Source organism: Priapulus caudatus, unplaced genomic scaffold, assembly GCF_000485595.1.
Source record: "Priapulus caudatus unplaced genomic scaffold, Priapulus_caudatus-5.0.1 Scaffold162, whole genome shotgun sequence".
NCBI classification, from domain to species: Eukaryota; Metazoa; Priapulida; class Priapulimorpha; order Priapulimorphida; family Priapulidae; genus Priapulus; species Priapulus caudatus.
In genome coordinates this window covers 183,162-198,094 of record NW_014577223.1, presented here as the reverse complement: position 1 = coordinate 198,094, position 14,933 = coordinate 183,162, and the positions used below count along the sequence as shown (strand labels likewise).

Below are 14,933 nucleotides of genomic sequence, written 5' to 3'. Positions count from 1 at the left end.
GCACTCGCATCACATAAATCACGAAATATTGAACAATGCATATAGGCATCTTGTTACGCAAATATGAACCACGGGCACTTGATGTCCACGCACTAGCCTGATTAGGTATTGTGTCACTGTATCAATGAAGCTATCGTTCTGGTCGACTTGCTAGCTGCTTCCGCCGCTACTCGTTGCGAACGTGCTGCAATACCCAGACATTAATATATAGGAGGTATTAATATAACACATACATTAATATATATGGGACATATCCATTTAATCTTGAATAACCCAATTATAGAAATATATAGTCTTATGATTTATTATACAGAGCAAAGTGAAATTGTATGTGTGGTTGATTGGCAAATGCACAAAACAACAATTACAATTATTAACAGTAAACCGTCCGCAAACAGTAGCCCTTGCGTTTCTAGTTTCCCAGACTCTTTGCTATATGTATAGATGTAAGCACGAGGAGATCGCCGCACGCACGCACGCGAGCATACACGACCGCACACGTGCACCCCTAATTCACATATCTATATGTTTGAATGAAGTGGTGAGACGTAAAACCAGTCTTACTGGATCGATATCTTCAAAAGAGAATTAACGTGAGTGTATAATATTGTTGTATACTAACACAAACATGAAGATAGATAATGTGAGATGATAATGTAAGAATTTCTGCGCGAGAATTCATTATATATATCTATGATAAGACAGCGAAGGCGGTGGGAGCAAGCCTTTGCGGCTCTTACATAGAATTGAAAGTTCTTCGAAAGTTCTTCGAAGTTCTTCGATAGAATCGAAAGTTCTTCGATAGAATCGAAAGTTCTTCACGCATTCGTAATATCAAAAAATTCCTATTGGCTTACCCATAATTTCGCGTCCCAGTCCTCATTTTCTAATTAGTTTTTGTAGTCATTCTAGTTATTTGGTTTAACAAAATTTAGGTTCCGTATTGTTATATATTTACCGTCGACCGAACAGTCACGCTTTCTTCAGAAAATTTAACTCGAGCCATTTGTTTATTTTCTTATTGTTAATCTAGCTCACCATGCATCTTTCATTGATTGGTATGTTCTTAAATGCATTCACTAAACAAATAACCTCGATATTTTATTGCGTCTAGGGTTAAGAGTTTTTTCAATTCGTGTAATAGTGAATGTATAGTATTATTAAAACATTTTCTTATACCCCGAAACAACTATGCGAATGAGTATAGTGCGATATTCGATATTCTAACCATCGAGATCAGTGAGCGCGACAAAGGTACTAAAATACGTTGACAACTACGAACACTAGATGGCGGCACTATGCAGTAATATGGCGATGATAATCGCCGATACAAGTGATCGGGTAGCCGACGATTGACGAAAATACACGACAGCAGCATCCACTGTTTGTTTGTAATGAAAGAGATGTCGTGAGAACTGTGCATTCGAAAACAGGAGAATTATCAACGAAACCCTCAAACAGATGAGGAAATCACAGAGTCCGCCTTAAGGTAAGTGTGTTCGCTACACATAATGATATATTACGATGGGTAAATAACGACGCACATGGTACACAGCTCAGGCAAGAAAAGGGCGGCGATGAAAATTGCTCAATTCCCGGCATCTGCTGCCGAGAAGGAAATGAGTCAGTGATGCTGACTGAGTGGCACCAGCAGTCGCAGCGGCTGCACGAGTACGTGCCTACGAATATGATGAGCTTCCATGAGTTACATTATCACTTAGCATTGTGAGAGATTCACTTATTAATCCTTTTGAATATCCTTTTAGTATTACTAGCCCGAATTTGGTTTTGCTCAGGCGACTTACTGACGAAGCCAGATCAAATTATTTGTATTATGCGATTAACCCATTCCCATTTAGTTTTCACTCAACCATGCTGTTATGTACACAATATAGTATGTTTTATTTGTATGTTTAGATATCTTCCTGCATTGGTTGGGTTAGCAAATTTAGACGAACTCCTAACACGTCATGACATCTTCTGAAGGCCCTGGTGAAGTTTTTCCACCATGAAGTTATGCTCAAGGGGTCGTTGTCGTAACAGGTACTACAGATATGTACCCGAGGTACATATATGTATACACAAAGTGTACCAGACTTGTACTACAGAAGTGTACCCTAACACTAACCCTAACCCTAACTCTAACCCTAACCCTAACCCTAAACACACCTCATATAAAAATATAAACATAATACTAAACAACCTAAAACTACCTCGGGTACATATCTGTAGTACCTGTTACGACAACGACCCTTCGTGCTGAAGTTATAACTTCTAGGTAGTATGTACTAGGTAGTAACTTCTAGGTATTCTTACTAGTATGATACAGTATCATAGAGAAAATCTACTTTAACGGTTTTGCTTTATTTTGTATTTGTTTTGTTTTTATTGCTTTATTTTGTATTTGCTTTGTTTTTATTTTGTATTATTTTACAAGTGAAATTGCAGGTATCAATGTGGTATACGAGTACAGCATACATGGAAGATACATGCAACTTGCAAGTGATGGAAATAATCACAGAGTGTCTTTTTCAATCTAGCTCTTTATGGATACATACGTGTGTAGCGAGGCAGATTAATGAAAGATATATACAGTGCGTAGCTATGTTATGTACACCATGATTAATCAAAGTTATGTACACCATGCTTTCAAACGGCATGGAAAATGTATTCCAATGGATCTTAGCGTGAATGGACAAGAACATTATATTAAATTTCTTTGTCTTTTTTTTATAATATGCCTGCCATTAATTCAAATTAATTGATAGAATTGAATTATCAACTGCATGAGTTGTGTTTTCCATCCTAGCCACTTTAAATAATTATAGTGTGCCGTTTTCCTGATTCATGCAACTATAGTGTGTATATAGTACAGCTTCAGGCATCTGTCTGCCTTGTCTGGCTTTTTACTAGATTACAACAGGTGATTACAATTAATGATGTTTTTAAATATTGCTAAGTAACATAAAAAAAATACTGCCTCAACAATCAACAATGTGATCCTTGCTTGGGAATGAACATTATAAGCTATAGTTGTCATTGTTATTGTCACATTTCCACCAGCACATATATGCATTCTTCTGAAAATTAGAAGAACATTATTTAGACCCCCCCCGTGCCTCATTCTAGGATAATAGATTTTAGGATTTAACTAATTTCCTATTCGTTGACTCCCAATTCGTCTGCATTGTAGTCTTTCTAGGTGATGGTATTAGACGGACAGATCGAGGTGTATACGAATGACCTATTAGTATTACTAGGTTATTCTCATTTATGGCTGACCAAGTGATTAAAAATACAAGCACACAAAATTTTGTGCACCCGGCCTATTATAGTTTTCCACACGGGTCTATAACTTGTGATGGCATAATTTTTTTTAAATAATTCAGCTGCAGCCTATATGTAAAACAGGCGTGTAGATATGGGCGGGTATACTTGTACATCATATGTAATTCGAGCCAGAAGTGTTAACCAGCCCACACCCCGTCTCCAACGATGCTGAAATTTCAAGGCCACTGCAGGCTCTGTATTTGTGTATGGACAAGTCTCCCAGTGTGCACATCCCAGCAATGAATGGCTGGCTGACTGACTACGTGCTAGCGTATGCCATAACCAGCTCAGAGATTGGTCTATTCAGTAATGTATACATGGACTCGGCAGCTAGCCCGGCAGCTATTTACCGCTCGGCCACATCTGAAATGACCCCCTCCTTCTGCTCCACCTGCAAATTATCGCTTTTCCAAGGGGGGTCCTGAGAGACCCCATTCCCCATTCATCATGGGCAGCCCATTGGCATTGTGCCAAATAATTTTCACAATCGTTTGCAATTTGGACAGTATGGATGCTATGTCGCCAGTAAATCAGTGTGCAACGATAAAAATGTTACGTCTGGCAGTGCTTTAGAAAATCGCAGTTACAGTCTAGTTTATCTTGTTTAGCATAAATCAACGTTTTTTTTACGATATTTCTTGTACAGGTTGTATAATGCACGTATATTATAAACTTAATTTTGTCATGGTATACGTTTCTCGAGCAACGATTATTCTTTTGGAAACGTTGCTGATTTTATACGAAAAGCCACACTTCATCTGTACAGCATTTCATCGATTTACGCACCGCAAATGATGTATATTTACTTGGCCAAAAAATAAAACTGTACTGAGCTACATCTAATTAGGCCTGCAACGTTCGCTTTGCTACTGGGGGTTAAATTATTATAGACACACTGTAGTAGTAGTCCATCAATATAAAGCTTACTACTGACGCAGGAAAGTGAGAAAGTGCCTGACGTAGGCTACCGAGTGCAGAAAGAGTTGGCCACACCCCCGTGTGGCTTGGGGCAATATCTATTGTGACCAAATTCTCCAGCAAACCAGTCACTAAAATTGTTTCTTGTTAATTGTCAACGTTACTCGCGTGAATGGTTTGTTGGACCCTACTTGACTGTAAGACGTGTGTAGGGAGAAAAGGTTTGAGTGCTATTTAATCGTGCAATTATGGTTCGTTGTTGAGTAATTAATTCGAGGGACAAGAATCACTGTGAAGCACCAAGTGCTATGCGCTCTGCTTATACTCAATGGTCGCTGCTGCGCCTAAATTCGTGTTGCCATGGACAAAAATAGCATATATCGAAAGTGCGAGGCAGGCTCCACTTTGATGGTAACGACCTTCTAACAGGAAGCCTCTGCAATGTTTTGGAAAAGATTCAGTCTGATTTAGTGGGAGTGCGTGGAAGAAGTGCAATTTTATTGACATACGCTTGCAGCGATGTATAGCAGCATAGTAGAAATGTCAACTTAGGTTTCTTATATGCGGAGGAAGGTGTTCATGAGAGCTGCTATTTGTTTCTGTTGCCTTGATGACATATGAAATTCTTACTTTGAGTACTGGCGTGGGGCAGGTTCAATCTGTGACTCTTTGTGTTAGGACTAAGGAGTGCGGCTGTTTTGGTTACACCTCTCCCTTCTCTACATTTGGGTCATATAATGATGTAGTAATACTAGTATGGGTGATTTATGGGTTTTTGTGTAGTATCTGTGACCGATGCGTGTGAGTACAATTCCGGAATTATTGCCCCACCTGCAAAGCCTTCCAAATCATGTGACCATCGTGCGTGCAAGTGTGTGTACACGAAACACGAGTACACGAATAAACTGAATGTAACATATCCTCTCTTGAAACCCTATGTAGTAGAATTCAAGTTGTTGTAGATATTCAGTTTCCAAGTCGTAATGAAACATATTCAAGGTACATAAAGAGTTAAATTACAGTTAACGGTCTTTGAGAGTCTTCATATTGTAATTTTTAATTTCATCATGAATTAATTGAACTAGTGTAAGTGATGGTCAGCGTGAAGATGTGGTGAGGTGAAGATAATGATGATGATGACTGGTGATGGTGATGATGATGATGATGATGATGATGATGATGATGATGATGATGATGATGGTGATGGAAGTGACTCATCAACCACTGTTAGTGTGCACACAAGTGTATTGAGTTACTGGTCATCGTTGTCAATGCTGGACAGTGTGGTTCACAGCAGTTAACAGCCAACTTCCTGGCACGGCCCTCTAAGAAGTCTAGATGAGCAACACCAGTGGTCAACACTGTGGTCACTCTGCAAACAAACATCGTAGGGGGGTCTGTGCTGACTAGCAGTCGAGCGGGTCACATGTTCAATGATGTTGCCGCTCTCTGTTTACATTTGCCGTTCTAACTTCGGCCAGAAAACAATGTTAGCGTTCCGAGAGAGAACTGTGTCAGGAGAAACTTGTTCTGGCAGTTTTTTCTTTGTCTATGCACCGTTTATCGGCTTGCTCGCTCTGTCAGTGGGCAGCGATGTGCCTCTGTCATGGGTGCAGTCGCTGAGTCAGTGTGTGTCTTTCCCAGAGCCAGCGTTCTTAGGTACCGTGTGATAGCTAGCTAACGATATTGCAACGAGGGCTCATGGTAAGGTATGTTTGTATACAGATATGTTCATGCATATAATGGAAACTGAATAAAGCAGTTATGCTGTAAATGTAATCGGATATCATCCTTGCAGACTATTTGTTTACTGATTGTAGAATACTACGCAAAAAATATAGTTTGTTATACCTCCGTTTATATGCTGTACTAGGTAGGGTCATGGTAGATGTCAATAGCACCCAAATCCGCCCATTAACCCCCACAATGCTCTCTGTCTAGGAACCTAGAGGAATCGTCGTGCAGCGAATAAACTCGGTTGCCCGGCTCTATCGCGCAGCTCAGACAGAATCACGGCGCAAAGGACTTAGTTCCTGGCTCTCAGTCTCAATCTCAGTAAATACCCACGCGCGTTCAATAAGACGCAGATTTCTATGTTGGCGAACTGTGAACGGCAAACGGAGAATTGATTTTCTGACCGGAAGAAAATTGCAGGAGCAGCGATTTGTGTGCGTAGCACGGGTGGCCGTCTGAGGAGAAGAACACCTCACATCGGAACACCGTAGATGGGTGAATAATTCGTGAACGTGTGTATGCGCAGGGGTGGGCAGATAGATTTAGATGCACCTACTAAACCGTTCAGAAGCATCTCTGCGTGTTTGTAACAATGCCGAGCTCGAAAAGTACGAAGACGTCTCAGTGAACATCTGGATTAGGTCGCAGTTCCAGACAGAATTCGTATAGACTTCCCAATCGCGCACTGGTTTCGCCGTACATAGATAGATATGCGATTCGGAAACCGTGCCGATCTCGTAGTTTCGAGAAAGCATTCGGGAGCATGTGCGGCCAGGCTCATCCACGCGAAGAACTACGTGTGAGTCTGACGGGGACGGATATAGGCGAGAGAAAGCTACCGAGCGCGCGTGCAAATACGGCTGCTCTAATTGCATTTTTTCGGTGAATATAAGCTGCGAATTAGGTATGGGCCATGGACGCTGTTTGTGCACGTAGAGGGAGCGCGCGCGCGAGAGAGAGAGAGAGAGTGTGTGTGTGTGTGTGTGAGAGAGAGAGAGCGAGGGATAGATGTAGAGAGAGAGAGAGCGAGAGAGAGAGAGGGGAGGGGGGGGGAGAGAGAGAGATGCGGATACGTGCCGTATTGCACACGAAGCTCTTGCCCGCTTGTCGATGATTAATGTCTCAATAGGCTGGTCGCACTTACCGCGTTGCCATGATGATTTGCAAGCATGCAAATCACGATTGTGTGGTCCGAGCTCCATCCGTGGGGACACTGATGCCAAAAAAACGTGTCCTTTCATCCATGCGCCACTAACCACACTGTTATTTAAGATTGCTATGTAGCAGATTTGAATGTTTTTGAATTAGGGGGTTTATTATGTAGAATTATGTTTTACTGAGTGTGTGGGTATGTAAAGTGGATGAGTAGCGAGTGCGATCGTTAGTTGCATACTGCGTATAGCTGTCTACTAGACGAAAACCTTGAGGGAAATCTCTTCGACTTCTCGCTTGTAAAAAAGTATACGCGCGCTGACATCAGCGGCTCGCGCTTTAACTTATTTATATCGTCATAATCTGAATACGTATTGCTTATGCACAGCTTTATAAATCACGTAGGAGTGTAAATCTGTGTTAGAGCACGCATATATTTTCGCCCCGATTCAATGCTGCGTACGTGATGACTTAGAGTTTTGAACGAACGTCTGAATTCATGATTTCCATTAATGCCCGTCACTGCCTGCCTTCGCAGAAACTTCAGAAATCGTTACGGCTGCTGCTCCATGCGCATTTATGCGTGAAATAGATGGCGGTTTCCTTCCCCACTCTCGTCTCATGTTCTCCTCTTTCCTGCTCATTTAATCTCCCCTCGCCCCCCTCTCTCTTTCACGTTCTTTTTCTCACTCTCGCGCGCGCTCTCTCTCACACACACACACACACCCTTCTTCCTCCCTCTTTCTCGTTCTTTTTTACTCCCTCTCCCCTCCCTCTCCCTCTCCTCTTTCTATCTCTCTCTCTCTCTTTCCCCTTTACTGCCTTTCTGTTTCTTTCTCACACTCTATCTTTCTCTCTCCCACTCTCCCTCACGCTTGTCCTGTGAGGTAGGCGACCGAGCAGTAACGGTTTCAGAACGCGTGTCCGTGTCTTCGTCATACTTCCTCAGGCGGTATGATCGCATTGAATGACGAAATGAAGAATGATTAATGCCTCAGAATTAAGTCCGGATGCCACCCAGTTTTTGCATGGCTGGCTGAAGGAGTGCCCCGCACTATATCTGTACAGTTTCCGTATATGCACAGGCAGGAGGATACTATATATGGAAACAGTGTGAATATATTGATTGAGGACTTCAAGTCAGAAACTATTGATGAGGGTGAACGATTGTGATGTCTGTCGTGGTAGTTATCCGAAGTTCAGAAGCCGATGACTGCAATGACCAGCGAATAAGTACACATTAGGTAAGAATGCGTCATACTTATACATTTTGCGAGTACATTTTATAAAGTAATAATTCGAGTGGCGTTTGAACATACGTGAATGTTGGGTGCGTGCGTGTGTGGATGGTTGCACCTGCAGCCCTATGCTAATTTGCTATGGGTATTATGATCATCATTGTCGCACTCTACGAGATTATTGTGTTAGAGAATTATAGTGTATGTAAATACCACTTGCATGCTTAGAATTGACAATGATAATAGCGGCTCGATGGACAGTGACTGTAGAGCCAGTGCTTACCGGATAGCAGTGACAATGTGTGCACGAGCACAAAACGAATTTACGTACAGGCACATCTGAGGTGCAGACAAATTACAGCATGTGTTATAGTTTATGATAATGTGTGTGTGTGTGTGTGCGTGCGTGCGTGCGTGCGTGCGTGTGTGTGTGTGTGAGTGTACGTGTGGGCGGGTTTTTGTGTATGTGCGCGCGTGTTTGTGTGGAAGGCAGTGTGGGTGGGGGTTGTATCAGTATATATGCTTGCAGCTCTCTGCTGAAAACTCCACCTATAAACGATTTAACCGAACTAATCTCACCGGTATATCCATAACCGCGCGGCTGGGCCCATAAATAACCACCCCACATGGCAGATGTTACGCCCAGATCACAGCCATTCTGTCCAGATCACCACGTGTGGGTGTGAGGATGAACAGTGTTTACTCGAAGTAGATTCTCAATAACTGTACCTGTTCAAACGCGAAGGACTTTTTTGAGCTGATAATAGGTTTTTAATGCGATCAACGATTTGATTAGTAGTTTGAGTTAAAATTGCCAGTGACTGTATATCGAAACTTTTTGAGGAGCGCTTTTATAGACATCAATCAGTTTTTTTTTCTCCATCAATTAGGAAGCTCATCTGCCTACATGTATTTTATTAGTACCGGCATTGTTTACGGTAATAATGCGTAATAGCCAATAATGGGGGCGTCTGCTCAGATGCGTGTTGTAACTTGTGGCAGTGATGCTGAATGACATTAAATTAATCGTTTTATAACTGTCCATATCATTTACCCCATACTCATCACACCACAGTAATTTTCCACGGCGTTTAGAAATTGTTCGCCATAATGAAACCCGTCTAAAAAGCAGATGCTGTGCATCGCTAGTAAATTTAATATAATATTGCTATGGTTACCTACAGTAGCCAGTGACCACTACTCCGACCTAACGCCATGCCATCTGTGGGGATCCTACAGGGAAATATAATATGATATACGAGGGCAAAGGTTGTGAAAAATCAGCAGGCATGACTGTGTATTTGTGTCAGATGTCTGGCTACTGTTATTTTGCTTCGCCAATTTTCGTAAATAACCGAGGCGACAGATTATAAACACGACAGCGAGGAAGCGATCTAGGAAAAGACAAACAGAGATATTATCTTGATATCATATTGGTGTAGTGTCCCGTGTGTACGCAAAACCTGTTTACGGGAGGATCATTTCTGGGCGTACTTTGCATATCTTACTTAACAGATGGAACATACTGTGAAGATGTAACAGTTTTTGAAAAGTCAACGTGGGTTTGTTTTTACAAGCGTCGAGTACAGTATTTCCAAGCCGATCCGACGTCCACGTGTTATTACTTTACACATAGTCACTTAGACATACAAACACGCGCTGCCGCAGATGGATTTTCTGCGTATTTATGTACGTATTCCAGTTGAATGTTCCCGATGTTCACAATTTCTACGAGAATTTTACGCGTGGAGATCATTCACGTGGGCGTGCGTACAGCTGTGCTCGTATGCTCGCGTGTATGTATAATAACACTGCGTGTCTGTTTAACGTAATCACATCGCGCTGCCTCACTCACTCTGATGCTTCTTGAGAGTCTCCAGCCCCCTCATGTGCAAACGGTATTGATGACTGTGGAAGGGGAGGAGGGAGAGAGGGAGGGGGGATTACGCGAATGCCCAGAAGCGCCGCCAGCAAGCGAAGGTCATTGTGTGAACTTCCCACGAGCACCCGAACTCACACCCGGTGCGCGACATTTTTTCGAGGATTCAGTCGGTCGTTAGAACATAATTATAGCTCAAGGTGTCACACCGGTATAGAACAGGGTAGAGAGAGAGAGAGAGAGAGAGAGAGAGAGAGAGAGAGAGAGAGAGAGAGAGAGAGAGAGAGAGAGAGAGAGAGAGAGAAGAGCAGAGAGAGAAGAAAGAGAGCAGAGAGAGAGAGAGAGGAGAGAGAGAGAGAGAGAGAGCTGTAATGAAGGGAAATTGATCGAAATTAATAAACAAATAGACGCGCGTTTGGAAAGAAGGTGATTAGAAAAGTAATTCGAAGAATATAAACGGCGCTTCCGTTAGCCCAAGACCACAATGGCAGATAAGGCAGATATGCAGATAAGAAATAATATATATTATTTGTTGTAACGTAAGCTGTACACCTCGGTGTCTGTCTATTATTTATGCTAACCTACACTAATGTATCCCGCACCATAGCGCGAACTGGTTGTATTGGCAGGTTCTAGCACTTATTCGGTCCCCGAGCCATCACAACTCGCACGTAGAGTACCGTAATATGCAGAGAAGAAAAAACATTTTATTACGAGTAGGACTACAGGAGAGATGCAAGAAGAGAGCCGAGAAAGAAGCAGCAGGTAGAGAGAGAGAGCGAGAAGAGAACTGGGCGAAGAAGAGAGAAGAGAGAGAGAGAGAGAGAGAGAGAGAGAGCCAGAGATGAGCGAGAGAGGAGCAGAGAGAGAGCAGAGAGAGAGAGAGAAGAGAAGAGAGAGAGAGAGAGAGAGAGAGAGAGAGAAAGGACGATGCAGAGAGATGCAGCAGAGGAGAGAAAGAGAGGGTAGAGAGGGAGAGAGACAGAGAGAACAGAGAGAGAGAAGGAGAGCGAGAGATGAGAGAGAGAGCGAGCGGCAGGGAGAGAGAACGGGGGTGAGAAAGAACGAGCGAGAGCGGAGCCGAAGGCGAGAGAGCTATGCGGAGAGGGGGGGGGGGGGGGGTGAGAAAGAGCGAGGCGAGAGGAGAGTGTGGCGTGTGTGCCAATATTTGAAATCTGTAGGGACCTGCTTTGTTTCCCTACGTCTCTCACAAGCAGCGAAGATTTCATCATGGGCAGCAGTTGGGTAAATAATGCATGTAGTTAGTTGTCATCATGGTTTGTTTCTATGGCAACGGCAACACTAACGTATGTTTAGATTCACATCCTTATAAACTGTGAATTCATTTCACTCGGTTTGGAGGTAACACGATGTGAGGCGAGGGTAAGGGTGCCGCTGGTTGTTGGGGCAGGGTACATATTCAAATATTTATTCAAATTATAATTCAAATAGTAATATTCTTCATATAGTAGTAGTATTCAAATAGTAAATGTGTAAATCGTCAGGGTCAGTGGTCACGCTATTGCTGTCCTTGCTGAACAGAGCGGTTTTTGTATCAATCGGCCTGGTGGCCTTATCTCGGCCACTTGTCTGACCAAATTAGAAAGATGCGCATGAACCGCTTCGGGAGTTTAAAATTGATTCCATAATTGGTCGATTACTCTAATTTTCTCTAACTGTATTCGCCATCAGCGTACAGTAGCTGCTGTTTCACGCAGATATGTCGGCTACTCATTGTAAAGGAATTTTATTCCAATAAGAGCCCCTTGTCGTTTTCTGTTTAATTTTAGAAAAGTGGCGCAATAATCTCTTCGGGCAATTTTGAGGAGATTCAGGGCGTGATTACGTAAATTGATCATTTTATTAGTAGACAATGTAGAATATTCCGGTAGAGTTGTTGCTGTGTTCGTGCTGGTCGAGTGGTTTACGTGACACTTGCTGCGATTTAAATGGAGTATACACCTGTAATGTGTCGCCGATCTCAAATGTGAAATTCTTCACGGTACCGCATGTAATTCATTATTCGTATCTAATTACTAACTGGTTTATGGCAAGTGATTAACTTTAAGGGTTAGCGGAATTTTCCTGAAAAAATAAAACGTCAGAAATATCGGTCTTTAGATCCATAGCTTCGACGAAACTTTCACTTTGTATCCACGATATACGTGTGCGTGAATGAGCACGCGTGCGTACGCGAGTGCGCGTGTATGTGTCAGGTCAGGTCTGCTGGCAGTAAAGCTCCGCTCTAGAGCTACTGGCAGTCTATCTGATGAAGTGAGTACCTTACTCTGCGCGCCTCCCCCACCGCAGCTGTCTGACTGTCTGACTGCCTGCCTGCCTGCCTGCCTGCCTGGCTGGCGTGTGCGGCGTGCGACACTCTTTGTCCCCTCTCTCAATGTCTGCCTGCGCAGCATCCGTATGATTCATCGCCGGCGCCTCGGCGTAGCAGCTCACCGGAATCCGGACATCACGCGCGGCGTCGTACGTACGCACGTGATGATGCGACGGTGCGAGATGCACGTCGCCTCCTTTGTGGGTTACTGTCTGTGGGCGTGTGCGAGGGTTACGGGATAATAGATTACCGAGAACTGCGGCCAGCCATGCTAGCCGGGGAGAGGGAAGGGGAAGGGGAAGACGCCGCTCGCTTCCCGCTGAACGCACGAGTACTTCACTCGCTTGATTTACATTTCCGTCGGAGCTCGCTGGCGTCTGAATGCGCACAGTTGACGGCGAGGGGGGGGGGCTCCCGTCGGGGAGTCGGCAACTCGCATACGGCTTTTGTGATGCAGTAAGATTTTTTTCGTCGCCAGATCCGGGGATTTCGCTTTATGTCGACCCGGCGCCGAAAAATTCTCGCCATGATTGTTGAGCTGGTGTGTGTGTGAGCGTGTGTGGCGTGTATGTACATGCGCGCGTGTGACGCTTGGACGACTCTCAGATGAAAATTGATTTGCAGGAAGAGGTCAGTGTTGTGTGTAATGTCTCGGTGACACTGTTAGCTGCTGTTGCTGCTGCTGTCCCCACTTCTCCTGCTCGTGGTGCTGCTCGCTCTGCTCCCGTCTTCTAGATTTCCATCACATCCTCTTTCTGTATAGAACTGTATTGAATCATTTAGTTATGTGGTAGCAGACTGCCCCAGATTCTTACCACAATCAGACGGGCACCTTGCCCTGTTGAAATTTGAATGCCATGTTTGTTAGCAGGGTAGGGAGGTGCAGTGCACGACTAATTTGCATCCATTATCAGCGCTCCTGCTGCTCCTGCTGCTGTGGTAAGTGTGGTTGCCATGCAGGCGGAAGCTGCAAAATTGATTCAGCATATAATTAGGCTGGCCACATGGGCAGCGATGGTATGTCTGGCAACATTGACTTCCCCAATCACTTGAAAGCGCGTTTACTGTCTCGCCAAACCACGACTAGATTTTTGGATCCACGTTTAGATTTTAGGATGTCTACATCTATGTAACAGTAGACCGAGGGTTATGGTTATGGCACCCAAGTGTGAAGTATTTCCTATAAAATATCTTCTATAATTTCTCTTCATCTTCATTCTTTCTTTTTCTCCGTTTGCCCTTGTTTTATTCAAAATGTGTTTGTTCTTTTTTACTTAAAAAAATGTTTTTGCTTGCTTAGGTTACATCATCTATTAAATCTTCTATCCTTGCTTCCATGTCCAGTGAAAAAAAAACTAACATCGCCATGGCGTAAGCGCGCGTGTACCGGGTTTGACATTTAGGCTAGTTTTTGTGAGAGCGCTTGTGATATTTTTTAACGGTAATCGAATGGCCAGCAGATTAAATTGCTCTTGCCACTCAGCTTTTCCTTTGGTGATTAGCTGAGCTCTTTCAAAAAGGGCAGACTGACTGTTTCCCCCAAGCACGTACTGTATACATGCATCTACCTTGCAGGGTCTGTTGGCCAAGTGTTATTTTTCCAACCCCCCTCTGTCTTTCTCTCCCTTCGCCCTATCATCCGTCCTCCAATTTACTGCTTTCTCTTTCGTTCCATGTGCTCCCTCTACCCCTATCATCCTCCCCCCCCCCCACATACCAGGCACTTTCTCTCAAGTGCACAATGACTCCTGCCGTCTCTGTTATTTCTTAAATCAAAACACTTGTGTTAAAAGTTGAATCTTTAATCCATATCATTATGAGTGGATGTCGACATATATTCACACGTACGTGATGTTAAGCTGTACGCACTGCCATCTATTAATGAATAGAATTTTTATTAATTTTTAACTTTTTAACTTTTTAACATTTTTGTTTCAGCCAGAACCACCTCACAGACGTGCTGATTCTGAAAATATCTTTAGTTTTCCTCTAGGCTGCGGAGTTCTCTAGTTATGCAAGTACGAACTAATTCGGCTGAACAACTTTATATATACTAGCAGACTAATACCCGTACAACGACCAAATCGTGCCTTAAAATATAAACTTCATGTAGGTGACACAGTTGAAGTAAAATATTTCAAGCAACTGAAAAGAAAACAGAAACAAAAAAACATTTTGGGAAGAAACAAAGAGCGTAATTCTATAAGTGAGCAGGGGAAAAAGTGCTCAGTTGGTGACCACTTGGTTGAAAGGAAAATACCGCAAAATCTATCTATCTATCTATCTATCTATTTATGTATCTATCCATCCATCCATCCAGCCATCGCATGGCATGGCATGCCATGCCATG

At 43.2% G+C, this 14,933-nt stretch overlaps 1 protein-coding gene across 2 annotated transcripts in view; it reads left to right on the top strand.

Annotated features, from left to right (window-relative positions):
• The first annotated feature begins 1,326 nt into the window (after positions 1-1,326).
• The window catches only part of LOC106806468 (disheveled-associated activator of morphogenesis 1-like), a 65,692-nt gene continuing 52,085 nt past the window's right edge, over positions 1,327-14,933 (top strand). The window contains exon 1 of one of the 2 annotated variants that reach the window (XM_014808418.1): positions 1,327-1,489. The gene's annotated coding sequence lies outside the window, so the exon portion shown is untranslated. Of the gene's footprint in view, positions 1,490-5,918; positions 5,958-14,933 lie in introns of those variants that run through there. The other variant, XM_014808419.1, reaches the window with a different exon arrangement.